The sequence below is a fragment of the Chrysemys picta genome, unplaced genomic scaffold (genome assembly GCF_011386835.1).
Source record: "Chrysemys picta bellii isolate R12L10 unplaced genomic scaffold, ASM1138683v2 scaf727, whole genome shotgun sequence".
Lineage (NCBI taxonomy): Eukaryota > Metazoa > Chordata > Testudines > Emydidae > Chrysemys > Chrysemys picta.
The window spans coordinates 1-11,103 of NW_027053434.1; the positions used below are offsets into that span (position 1 = coordinate 1).

Below are 11,103 nucleotides of genomic sequence, written 5' to 3' on the forward strand. Positions count from 1 at the left end.
ATGAGGTCAGTGTGAGTGGATTTACTGAGCAGTCTCATTCTAATGGAAGAACAGATTTCTCCCCTGCTCTAGGGAGATTCCCATAGGAAAAAGTCTCTGATGGTGGAGGCAATGCAAACCCTCAGCCCCTTGAATTGTAGGAAATCAGGACTCGGGGAGTTAAGGGGTGTCTCTGTCCTGCTGGAGGGAGCAGATCTGGAGAGCAGAAAGAGCACTAGTGGCATTGTAGGAAAGACAGTGACTTCTACCTGTGAAGGTGGCTGAAGCTTCTTGCAGACATTAGAGTCCAGGATCCTTACATCTCTGTTGGGGATCCTTTCCCTAGGAATAAAATAAGGACATCACACAGAGAATGACGTCTGTAGCCCAGGTCTGGGATCCAGGGAAAAGGTATGATCTTAGCCAGGCTACATACCAGGAACCTGATTTTTGTCCCAAGAGCCACAATTACCCAGATGAGCTTTTCTTCTCCATTTGCTTTCAGGTTATTTACTCATAGTAGTCATTTGTTTGCTTTGCCGTGTTTCCACTCTCCGCATCTGTTCATTGGTTTCAGTAACATTCTTGCAGTTTTTGCTTCTGTTTCCTCTTATTACAGTGTAGCATCTGCTTAGCACTTTTTAAACAAATCAATTAGAAACAAAATCCCGATCCTCCATTGAAGAGGAAGGTTTCTGAGAATTTGGCTGCAGAACTTTAGTGTCTGCATATTTCATTCACTATTATTTATTCAAGTGCAGGTCTGATGCAATCTGCCCACCCAAGAATGCCCATATGAAGCACGGGGTGCCCTTAGAATACCTGTTAAAAGAGAAGAAGAGAGTAGATTAAAAGGTGGGGAAATCAACCAATGCATCAGCACTTGTCTGCATCATTGAAGCACCAGTCATGGGAGCCAAACAGGTTAAAAATCCCCATAGTTTTTCCCCACTAGACAGCCATCCAAAAAGAAAAAAAGGCCTTCAGCCAATTATTTCCTTACACTCTGAAGAGGTGAAATTCAGGCCTGTGCAGACAGCAGGGCAAGGTCTGTGCATCACAGCGGGTTTAAGTGGCACTTCACTGCACAGGGGCTGTGAGATTTCAGTGGCAGAGTTTTCCTCCTGGATTGGAACAGCCGGCTGCAATCCTGCGAGGTACAGAGCAGAGAGACGTTTGGGCCACAACGTTCACCTCAGAGGCTGAGCTTCTGCAGACATTTGGGATGTTCCCATCTGAGGAGGATGCTTTTGGCCACCCCCAGTTCAGAGCTTTCAGTCACCTCAACCGGTGATTCTCTGGCACAACTCATCTAAAGTAGCTGAACTTTTCAGGCCTTGCCCCCATCTCCGACACCCCTTGCACCTCGCATTGCCCTCTAATAGCCCCGTCCCTTCTCTTGATCCCTGCCAAGCCCAAATACAGAGCCTAGCTCACCCTCCTCCTCTCTTAGACCCTCCCCTTACACGATCCTCCCCTACCTCTGACAGACTGGTCACTGTGCCCTTCCCCAGCTCCTGGAGGAATCCTGGCTCCTCAGAACAACCTGGGAATGGGCGGTTCCTACCTCTGTGTGGGGTGCGTGGTTTTCCGTCGAAGCATGACTGAGAGCCAGCACGTCTCGATTTCACAGGATGAGGTCCTGGCTCCCCAAGCTGGGCCAGCTGCAGGCTGCATTGCTGGGGACAGATCCCAGACATTCGAAGACGGAGGAGGAGGAAGCCCCTGCTCATTCCCGGTTCAGAGATCCCCATCGAAGACGGGCCAAGAGGGGAGGAGAGAACGAAGGGCAGAAAGTGAAGCTGCCTCTGTGGGGAGGGCACTCCTGTAAAACCCAGTCCAGTTCCCCGATCTCCTCCACATTTCCAGGTGTGACTTTAGAGAGGTCATTTCATCACCTTCATTCCCTGTCTGTAAAATGGGGGTAGTAGTCCCCCCCACAAGGAGGAGAAGGTAGGACAGTCCCATTGTCTGTGAGGGGCTCGGTCCCTCTGGGCAGGGATTGTGCCAGAGTGAGGGAAGGGACCCAGAGTTTGCTCCCTAGAGCCAGGGGAGGAGGATGGGATCAGAAGGTCATCCAAGGGGGATGGGTCAGGAACTGCTGCAACAGACGGGGCTTAGGGATTCGGTCAGTGCCAGGGACTTGCTACCTCCCTTCAGCAAATGGCTTCCCTCTTGTCATCAGCAGTCCGTATAATATCTGACTCCTTCCTAGTGTCCTCGAGGGGCTCCCTTCGTTCTTCTTGAATGTGGTGGATTCGTTGACACAGGTCGATAGCTGGGAAGTGTGGAGTGACTATTCGTAGTGTGGCATGAAATCAGTGGGAAATCTATAGTTAGCAAAACAAAGGTGTCATTGGCCTTTGGAAATTTGGAGCTGATCTGTCCTCTTAGCCAAAGGTACTCGTGCACAGAGGGATGAAGCTCGCCATCTTGGTCAGGTGATCTATGAGAGTCAGTTCCATCATGTGGCCATTTGAATGAGTGAAATTCTTGGCAATGGCTGCCATGGACGGAGCAGGGTCTTCAGAGGCCTGAGATGCCAAGAAGTTAGGTGCGTGGTGCCTTGGTGAAAGCGCAGAAGTCACGTGTGTCAAGCTAAGTCTGAATTTCAGTCCACCTCTGGCAGCACCAAACAAAGCAGGCCCTGGTGGTCATAGTAGATGCGTCTACTTCCATGATGAATGCTGTGCGTCAGAATAGATGCAGTGGTGAAGGCAATTCTGAGCTATTTGCAGGCTTGTTGGAACTTGGATGACCAAACGAATGTGGCCATTTTGTGGAGGAAGCTCTCGGGGTTTACTGGCTCTGAGAACCCTGGGCCGATGCAGCAGTAAAGCTGGTGAAGTCTAGGAAGCGCTGAGGACTTCAAACTTTGTCCCATTTATGAATGGCTTCCACCTTATTTGCATCAATCGTAACACCTTCTGGGGAGAGGATGTACCCCCTAAACTCTGTGGAGAGTTCGCTGGAGATACGCTTTACCAATTCTGTGTTGAGACCACGCTGCCGAAACCTCTCCAGGTCCGGATGAGGTGTGTGTGCTGCTCTGGGTTCTCCGAAAAGAGGAGTATGTCACCTGAATAGATGACACTGTTCCCAGATACATCACTGATGAAGGGTTGCAAGGTCAGGGGACTGTTAGTTAGCTCCAATAGCATATCAGACAGTTAAAATGTCCATAGTGTGTTTTGAAATCTGTCTTCCATTTCTCCCGTGCCCAAATGAGTGTTAGATTGGAAATCCTCGCAGATGAAGTTTGAGGAAAACCTTTGCAGATTTCCTGGGAGCCAACAATTGTGAGATTCACAGCATGGGGTAATAGCCTGGACTTGGACACTGGCTCTGGTTCTGCTTCTGCTTTGTTGATGGACTCTGATCTCGGTTTTGATCCTGGTGTGTCCCTGGATCTTGATTCTAGCACCAGTCTTAGCCTCACTCTCACACTTCTTATCAAACTGTCTGTACTGGGCTAGCTTGATTATCACTTCAAAAGTTTTTTTTCTCTTAATTAATTGGCCTCTCAGAGTTGGTAAGACAACTCCCACCTGTTTATGCTCTCTGTATGTGTGTATATATATCTCCTCAATAGATGTTCCATTCTATATGCATCCGAAGAAGTGGGCTGTAGTCCACGAAAGCTTATGCTCTAATAAATTTGTTAGTCTCTAAGGTGCCACAAGTACTCCTGTTCTTCTTTTTGCGGATACAGACTAACACGGCTGCTACTCTGAAACCAGTCTTAGCCTAGGTGCCATCCTGCACCTCGCTGCGACCTAGGCTCCTACCAGTGGACCTAATTATCAGATGCAGCATGTGACATCAGGTTGTGCAACTTTTTGCATAAAAGCAGGCTCTCTGCAAGTAAGTAGCCAGATCACTCCAGGTGTGAACCATGGCCTCACTACATGATCCTGGCCCGGTTCTGCCCCGACTGGAGTTGTGCAATGGAAAAATCATGGAGCAGGTCCTCAAGGAATCAATTATGAAACATTTAGAGGAGAGGAAAGTGATCAGGAACAGTCAGCATGGATTCACGAAGGGGAAGTTGTGCCTGACTAACCTAATTGCCTTCTATGATGAGATAACTGGCTCTGTGGATGAGGGAAAAGCAGTGGATGTGTTATTCCTTGACTTTAGCAAAGCTTTTGATACGGTCTCCCACAGTATTCTTGCCGCCAAGTTAAAGAAGTATGGGCTGGATGAATGGACTGTAAGGTGGATAGAAAGCTGGCTAGATCGTCGGGCTCAACGGGTAGTGATCAATGGCTCCATGTCTAGTTGGCAGCCGGTTTCAAGCGGAGTGCCCCAAGGGTCGGTCCTGGGGCCGGTTTTGTTTAATATCTTTATTAATGATCTGGAGGATGGTGTGGACTGCACTCTCAGCAAGTTTGCAGATGACACTAAACTAGGGGACGTGGTAGATACACTAGAGGGTAGGGATCGGATACAGAGGGACCTAGACAAATTAGAGGATTGGGCCAAAAAAAACCTGATGAGGTTCAACAAGGACAAGTGCAGAGTCCTGCACTTAGGACAGAAGAATCCCATGCACTGCTACAGACTAGGGACCGAAGGGCTAGGTAGCTGTTCTGCAGAAAAGGACCTAAGTGTCACAGTGGACGAGAAGCTGGATATGAGTCAACAGTGTGCTCTTGTTGCCAAGAAGGCTAACAGCATTTGGGGCTGTATAAGTAGGGGCATTGCCAGCAGATCGAGGAACGTGATCGTTTCCATTTATTCGACATTGGTGAGGCTTCATCTGGAATACTGTGTCCAGTTTTGGGCCCCACACTACAAGAAGGATGTGGAAAAATTGGAAAGAGTCCAACGGAGGGCAACAAAAATGATTAGGGGTCTGGAGCACATGACTTATGAGGAGAGGCTGAGGGAACTGGGATTGTTTAGTCTCCAGAAGAGAAGAATGAGGGGGGATTTGATAGCAGCCTTCAACTACCTGAAGGGGGGTTCCAAAGAGGATGGAGCTCGGCTGTTCTCAGTGGTGGCAGATGACAGAACAAGGAACAATGGTCTCAAGTTGCAGTGGGGAAGGTCCAGGTTGGATATTAGGAAACACTATTTCACTAGGAGGGTGGTGAAGCACTGGAATGCGTTACCTAGGGAGGTGGTGGAGTCTCCTTCCTTGGAGGTTTTTAAGACCCGGCTTGACAAAGCCCTGGCTGGGATGATTTAGTTGGGAATTGGTCCTGCTTTGAGCAGGGGGTTGGACTAGATGACCTCTTGAGGTCCCTTCCAACCCTGATATGCTATGATTCTATGATTCTGTGGTTCCTTTAACCAACCTCCGTCCCTGGAGCTACTCCACCATTCTTGACTCGGACACCCGGCAGTACTATAAGGGTCCTACCATCAATCAAACCCTAACCTCCGCCTCTTGACCCCTTAGCCCCACCCTTTGACCCTTAGTCCCTCCCTTCTGTCACTGGAAGTCCCACCTCATGGGGGTGTTACTTCCGGGATCAAGGTGACCACATGACCGGAAGCAAGGTGTGTCATGTGACCCCTCTAAGAATTCCTCCCACCACCCTCTACCAATCAGGATGGGGTTCATCCTGAAAGGACCACCCCGAGAGGAGATTTGACCAATCAGGGCGAGTTCCGGAGTGGGGTGACCCGTCTGGAAGTGGCTTGTGTGATGCCTCTAAGAGCTCCCCCCACTGCCCTCTACCAATTAGGATGTGTTTTGCCCTGATAGGACTGCCTCAAGAGGAGAATTTGACCAATCAAAGCGAGATCCGGGGCGGGGTGACCCATCCGGAAGTGAGCCGTATGACCCCACTAAGAACTCCTCCCAAAGCCCTCTGCCAATCAAAGTGCAGCACCATTACCCCATAAGTCCCAGCGCCGGACAGAGGAGGCCATCTCTTACCAAGAACATGTGTTTTAGAAATCGTGGAAAGGCTGCTGAGTGGAAACATGGACTCCTTCACTACCCCCGTGAGAACTTTGGACTTTGTTTTAGCCCCGAGGCCTCTCTTTGTCCACCCCCTTACAGGTGGAATGCGATCACGACTTGGGGGAGTCACCGGCGGACGAAGTGAACGGAAAAGACGTCGCACAGGTAAATGAATGATTAAGAAGCGACGGTCGAGGAGGAGGTGTAATGGGTTAGGAACTGGGGGTTGTGTAAATCGAAAAACAAGCAGTGGGGTGCTTACACTACTTCTTTTCTGAAAGTTTTCATGAAGCGTCTTGGTTTGTTTTCAAGGAGCTGTATGTCTTTTAAATAACAAATCAATTGTTTGTGAGCACCTAGCTCTTGTGGGGTTTTTTGTGTAAAAGTGACCCATTTACAGCAAAAAGCTGAAATGTATGTTGTGGGAGGGGGAAAAAATCCTAAAAAAATGTGCTTACAATAAAACAAACAGGGCTTGTTCAGACATGTGTTTGAGTACAGTAGAGTTGAACTGAATGGGTTTAACTACACCTCCCCCCCTCACTGAATAGCCAGGGTGACTGCGATTACTTACCCTTGTTGCCATAGGGTTAAATTTGATGGGGGTGCACCCATAGTAAGGGGGGTGGGTGGGTGTGGATGGTGAGTTCTGATTAATATGAAATGAAATAAAACCTCAGGAATTCGCAGATGCGACTGGAAAGTTTAAATATAACCCCTGGAGTTGGCAGAACTCCATTGGACAGTTTAAATATGACCCCAGGAGTTGGTGGGATACTATTGGACGGTTAAAATATGACCCTGGAGTTGGTTGATTGCTATGGGTCATTCTTTCTAGGAACCCCCCCCCCCCAAAAAAAACTTTAAGCATGAAAGACATGTTTAATAAAAAAGCCCCAAGACATTCATTAATATCTGCAAAGGGCCCCCCACTTGGAAATGGGTACTGATCGATACTGTAAGATGGCCCTACTGAAAAATTTATTTTAACTTACTTAAAAAAATAGCCCTGTTGTGCAGACAACTTGGTTCCCCCACCCCAGATCACAAAAGGGTGTGCTATGGGAGAGGTGCCTAAAGTCCTTAAGGATCTATTCTTTCAGAGCTGTGGTGATTAAATTAACATGCTAGCTACTATGTTGAAGTCTGTTTGAAACAATGGGCTAAGATGCTATAAAAAGCTCAGGTATGTTGGAGACTGTCCTTTTCAACAGAAACGTTCTTGAATGGCTGCTGGACTGCAGAAAGAGGTAAGGCTTGCTGTCTTTAACTCTGAAATGCCACTCTTTGCCCATGCTGTCTTTGGAAAATAATGGTGTCTAGGGTTACCATACGTCCTCTTTTTCCCGGACATGTCCGGCTTTTCGGCAGTCAAACCCCCGTCCGGGGGGAATTGCCAAAAAGCCGAACATGTCCGGGAAAATGGCGGCTCTGCTCCTCCCCGACTCTTCGGCTCTGTTTAAGAGCCGGGCTGCCCGAGTGCTACCGGCTTCGGGCAGCCCCCGTGCCTCCAGACCCTGCGCCCCCGGCTGGGCGCTTCCCCTCCCGGGCTCCAGCTGCGCTGGGGAAGCGCCGGCTGGGGGCGCAGGGTCTGGGGGCTGCCCGGCAAACCCTGAAGCCGGTAGTGCTGGGGCAGCCCTTTCCCCCTGGCTGGGAGTGGGAGGGAGGAAGGGGCGAGGTTAGGATGGGGAAGGGGCGGAGTTGGGGCGGGGCTAGGGTGGGGAAATGGGCGGGGCCAGGGCCCGTGGAGGGTCCTCTTTTTTTATTTATGAGATATGGTAACCCTAATGGTGTCTATCTTCCTTGCAGTGTGATCTGCTTAGCATGGAACCAGTAACTTTAAGCTGCAGTTCACCAACAGGCCAAGGTAAAAACCATTTTAACTATAGTTGTGCTTAATACTTTTTTTTAAAACTTTAGGTATTACGCAAGTTGTATAGGGATTTGGTGGCAATACTAACTACAATTTGTTCTTGTTCTTTAACCTGAAGGCCCAAACACAAATGGGGGGGAACAGAACAAGCATGTGCTTGCAACACTTTATCCCATAGTGAAAGGGAACTTTTTTGAAACTGGCTTTTAAATGCGTGGGGGCGTTATTGAAAAGTATTTTTTTTAAAATGTGCTGCTTTGTGTGAGAGAGGGGTCTGTGCAAGGCATAGGTGTGGGGTTTTTAAAAGTACTTGGTTTGTTTCAAACTAACAGGTTTTTTTACTGTGCATAATGTGTTGTTTTTAATGGGTTTGAGGCAATTGGGGGAATAATAGTAACTAACCCAAAGGCCCAAGCACACGTGGCTGAGGGACAGAACAAGCATGGGCCGTTTAAATGCATGGGGGGGTATTGAAAAGTATAGGGCTGCAAACTTGGTTTGGTGTGTTTTATAAAGCTGCTGTTTTGTGTGTGAGAGGGGTCTGTGCAAGGCATAGGTGTAGGTTTTTAAAAAGTACTTGGTTTGTTTCAAACTAACAAGGTTTTTTACTGTGCAAAATATGTTTTAAAATGGATTTTAAAAGCAGTTTGGTTTTTTATTCTGCAAAATGAGATGTATTTTAAAAAAAAAATTTGTGGGTTTTTTGTTGTTTGTTTTGTTTTGTTTAGTTTTTTAAGTGGTAGAAATAAACTCAAAACCTGTGTTTGTTGTACAGCCTGAAATGGATTATTTGTTTTAAAGCTGTGACTTTTTAAATAGAAAAACACCTTAATGAATATTTTATTTTTTAAGTTTACAAGACGGTTTCATGTGTTTTATAATAATGTTGTTTGCTCCGCAGTACGGTCAAAACATGAGAGATCCTTAGACCAGAGGGAAAACAAGCTCAAAAGAAAAAGGAAAGAGAGAGCTGAAAAGGAAAATTCATCAGCATCAGTGATTGATGGATGGATGAAGCCCCGTAAATATATTTTGCTTATTGGTTTGGTTGTTCTATGAGGTTTTGTATTTTAAGTAAATACATAGGTGTGGGTGAGAAGGATGGTAAAGTTCAGTTTTGTAAAATGTTTTTTTTTTTTGATCCTCCCCGAGGTATTGCAACAACACAACCACAACTCCAGTTCCTTAGCGGCCGCCGCCACACCAAACCCTGAGGAAACTGTGAGTGAAAACGCCCACATTCACAAACCCAGAGCATGCGCTCTAGGGGCTCTGAACGTGCGCAGAACCACACACCTTCACAAACCCAGAGCATGCGCTCTAGGGGCTCTGAACATGCGCAGAACCACACACATTCACAAACCCAGAGCATGCGCTCTAGGGGCTCTGAACGTGCGCAGAACCACACACATTCACAAACCCAGAGCATGCGCTCTAGGGGCTCTGAACGTGCGCAGAACCACACACATTCACAAACCCAGAGCATGCGCTCTAGGGGCTCTGAACGTGCCCAGAACCACACACATTCACAAACCCAGAGCATGCGATCTAGGGGCTCTGAACGTGCACAGAACCACACACATTCACAAACCCAGAGCATGCGCTCTAGGGGCTCTGAACGTGCCCAGAACCACACACATTCACAAACCCAGAGCATGCGCTCTAGGGGCTCTGAACGTGCGCAGAACCACACACCTTCACAAACCCAGAGCATGCGCTCTAGGGGCTCTGAACGTGCGCAGAACCACACACCTTCACAAACCCAGAGCATGCGCTCTAGGGGCTCTGAACGTGCGCAGAACCACACACATTCACAAACCCAGAGCATGCGCTCTAGGGGCTCTGAACGTGCCCAGAACCACACACATTCACAAACCCAGAGCATGCGCTCTAGGGGCTCTGAACGTGCACAGAACCACACACATTCACAAACCCAGAGCATGCGCTCTAGGGGCTCTGAACGTGCGCAGAACCACACACATTCACAAACCCAGAGCATGCGCTCTAGGGGCTCTGAACGTGACCAGAACCACACACATTCACAAACCCAGAGCATGCGCTCTAGGGGCTCTGAATGTGCGCCGAACCACACACATTCACAAACCCAGAGCATGCGCTCTAGGGGCTCTGAACGTGCGCAGAACCACACACCTTCACAAACCCAGAGCATGCGCTCTAGGGGCTCTGAACGTGCGCAGAACCACACACATTCACAAACCCAGAGCATGCGCTCTAGGGGCTCTGAACGTGCGCAGAACCACACACATTCACAAACCCAGAGCATGCGCTCTAGGGGGTGTGAATAAAAAACGAAGGACTGAAAACTCCTGCAATGCTGGAGTTTGCTAGGGAAAAAAGAGTCGCCCGATTAATCTAAATACAAAGTACATGGTTCTGTTCAAAACCCCAGGGATAAATGACAAATCGCTACGCTCGCTCGGCAAATGTACCCCGGCAAAGCTCAATTCCTTCTAGAAGCTTTTGAGGATGCTACCAAAAGACCTTATGGCTACCTGGTGGTGGATTTAAATCCTTCCACACCAGAAGCTTATAGACTAAGAACTGGTCTTTTCCCTCCAGACTGGCCGGCGGTTTATACTTTGAAAAGAACAACAGGGGGTATAAAAAGAGATGAATTATTGCCAGGCCCCCTTTTAACAGCCGGGGCTGCCGACCGAAAACCTGTCTAGCTGCGTGAAGAGCAACCTGGGCCTTTTAAAATGACTTAGCAAATCGTCCCCGCAGCAAAGGAGGGCTATACTGTGTTAGGCCTCTGACGATCTAGTAGTGGCCATCTCAGAAATAGCGCTCAATACCTTAAAAGGAAACGTACCTTTAACACAGAATCAAGTGCGCGTGCTGAAAAAGAGACGCACGCTTTCCTGTTCTTTTTGTAATAAAAGTGTTTCACTTAAAAGAAAGAAGCATCTGGTAAAGAAGTCTGGGGGGTTTATCGGCCCTCTGTTAAGTTTTGCTATCCCTCTGATAACGGGGCTTTTAACTAATCGATAATGGAGTATGCAGAAAAAATGTACCTGGTGCCCAGCCACCCGTTGGAGCAATTAAGGGCTCCCCCTCTGGCAGAGGAAAATATTAGAACGACCGCAACTCGCTAACTGGATGCTGAAATGAAGTCTGTTCTTCAAAGAACTGATGTAGCCGAATACAAAAAGGCTAAACTTTACAGCGCCGGGCTTCAAAAGTACCTAATGTACGTGAAGCAGAACGATGTGGATAAAGGGAAAATAAGTCTGTTTCTACCAGAACAGGAACAGAGTGTAACTGCCAAACCTCCAGAAACACCAAAGACCTCAGACTCTGTTGCTCAGGAGGT

General features: G+C 48.1%; 2 long non-coding RNA genes across 2 annotated transcripts; one reads left to right on the plus strand and one right to left on the minus strand.

Annotated features, from left to right (window-relative positions):
• Nucleotides 1-420: 420 nt before the first annotated feature.
• Nucleotides 421-4,397, minus strand: LOC135979233 (uncharacterized). The gene is made up of 3 exons (XR_010596559.1): nucleotides 1,547-4,397; nucleotides 983-1,129; nucleotides 421-801 (listed from the first exon to the last, which is right to left on the minus strand). It is a non-coding gene; the product is annotated as an uncharacterized LOC135979233 (long non-coding RNA).
• A 3,224-nt stretch (nucleotides 4,398-7,621) lies between these two features.
• Nucleotides 7,622-8,812, plus strand: LOC135979232 (uncharacterized). The gene is made up of 2 exons (XR_010596558.1): nucleotides 7,622-7,763; nucleotides 8,671-8,812. It is a non-coding gene; the product is annotated as an uncharacterized LOC135979232 (long non-coding RNA).
• The last annotated feature ends 2,291 nt before the right edge of the window (nucleotides 8,813-11,103 follow it).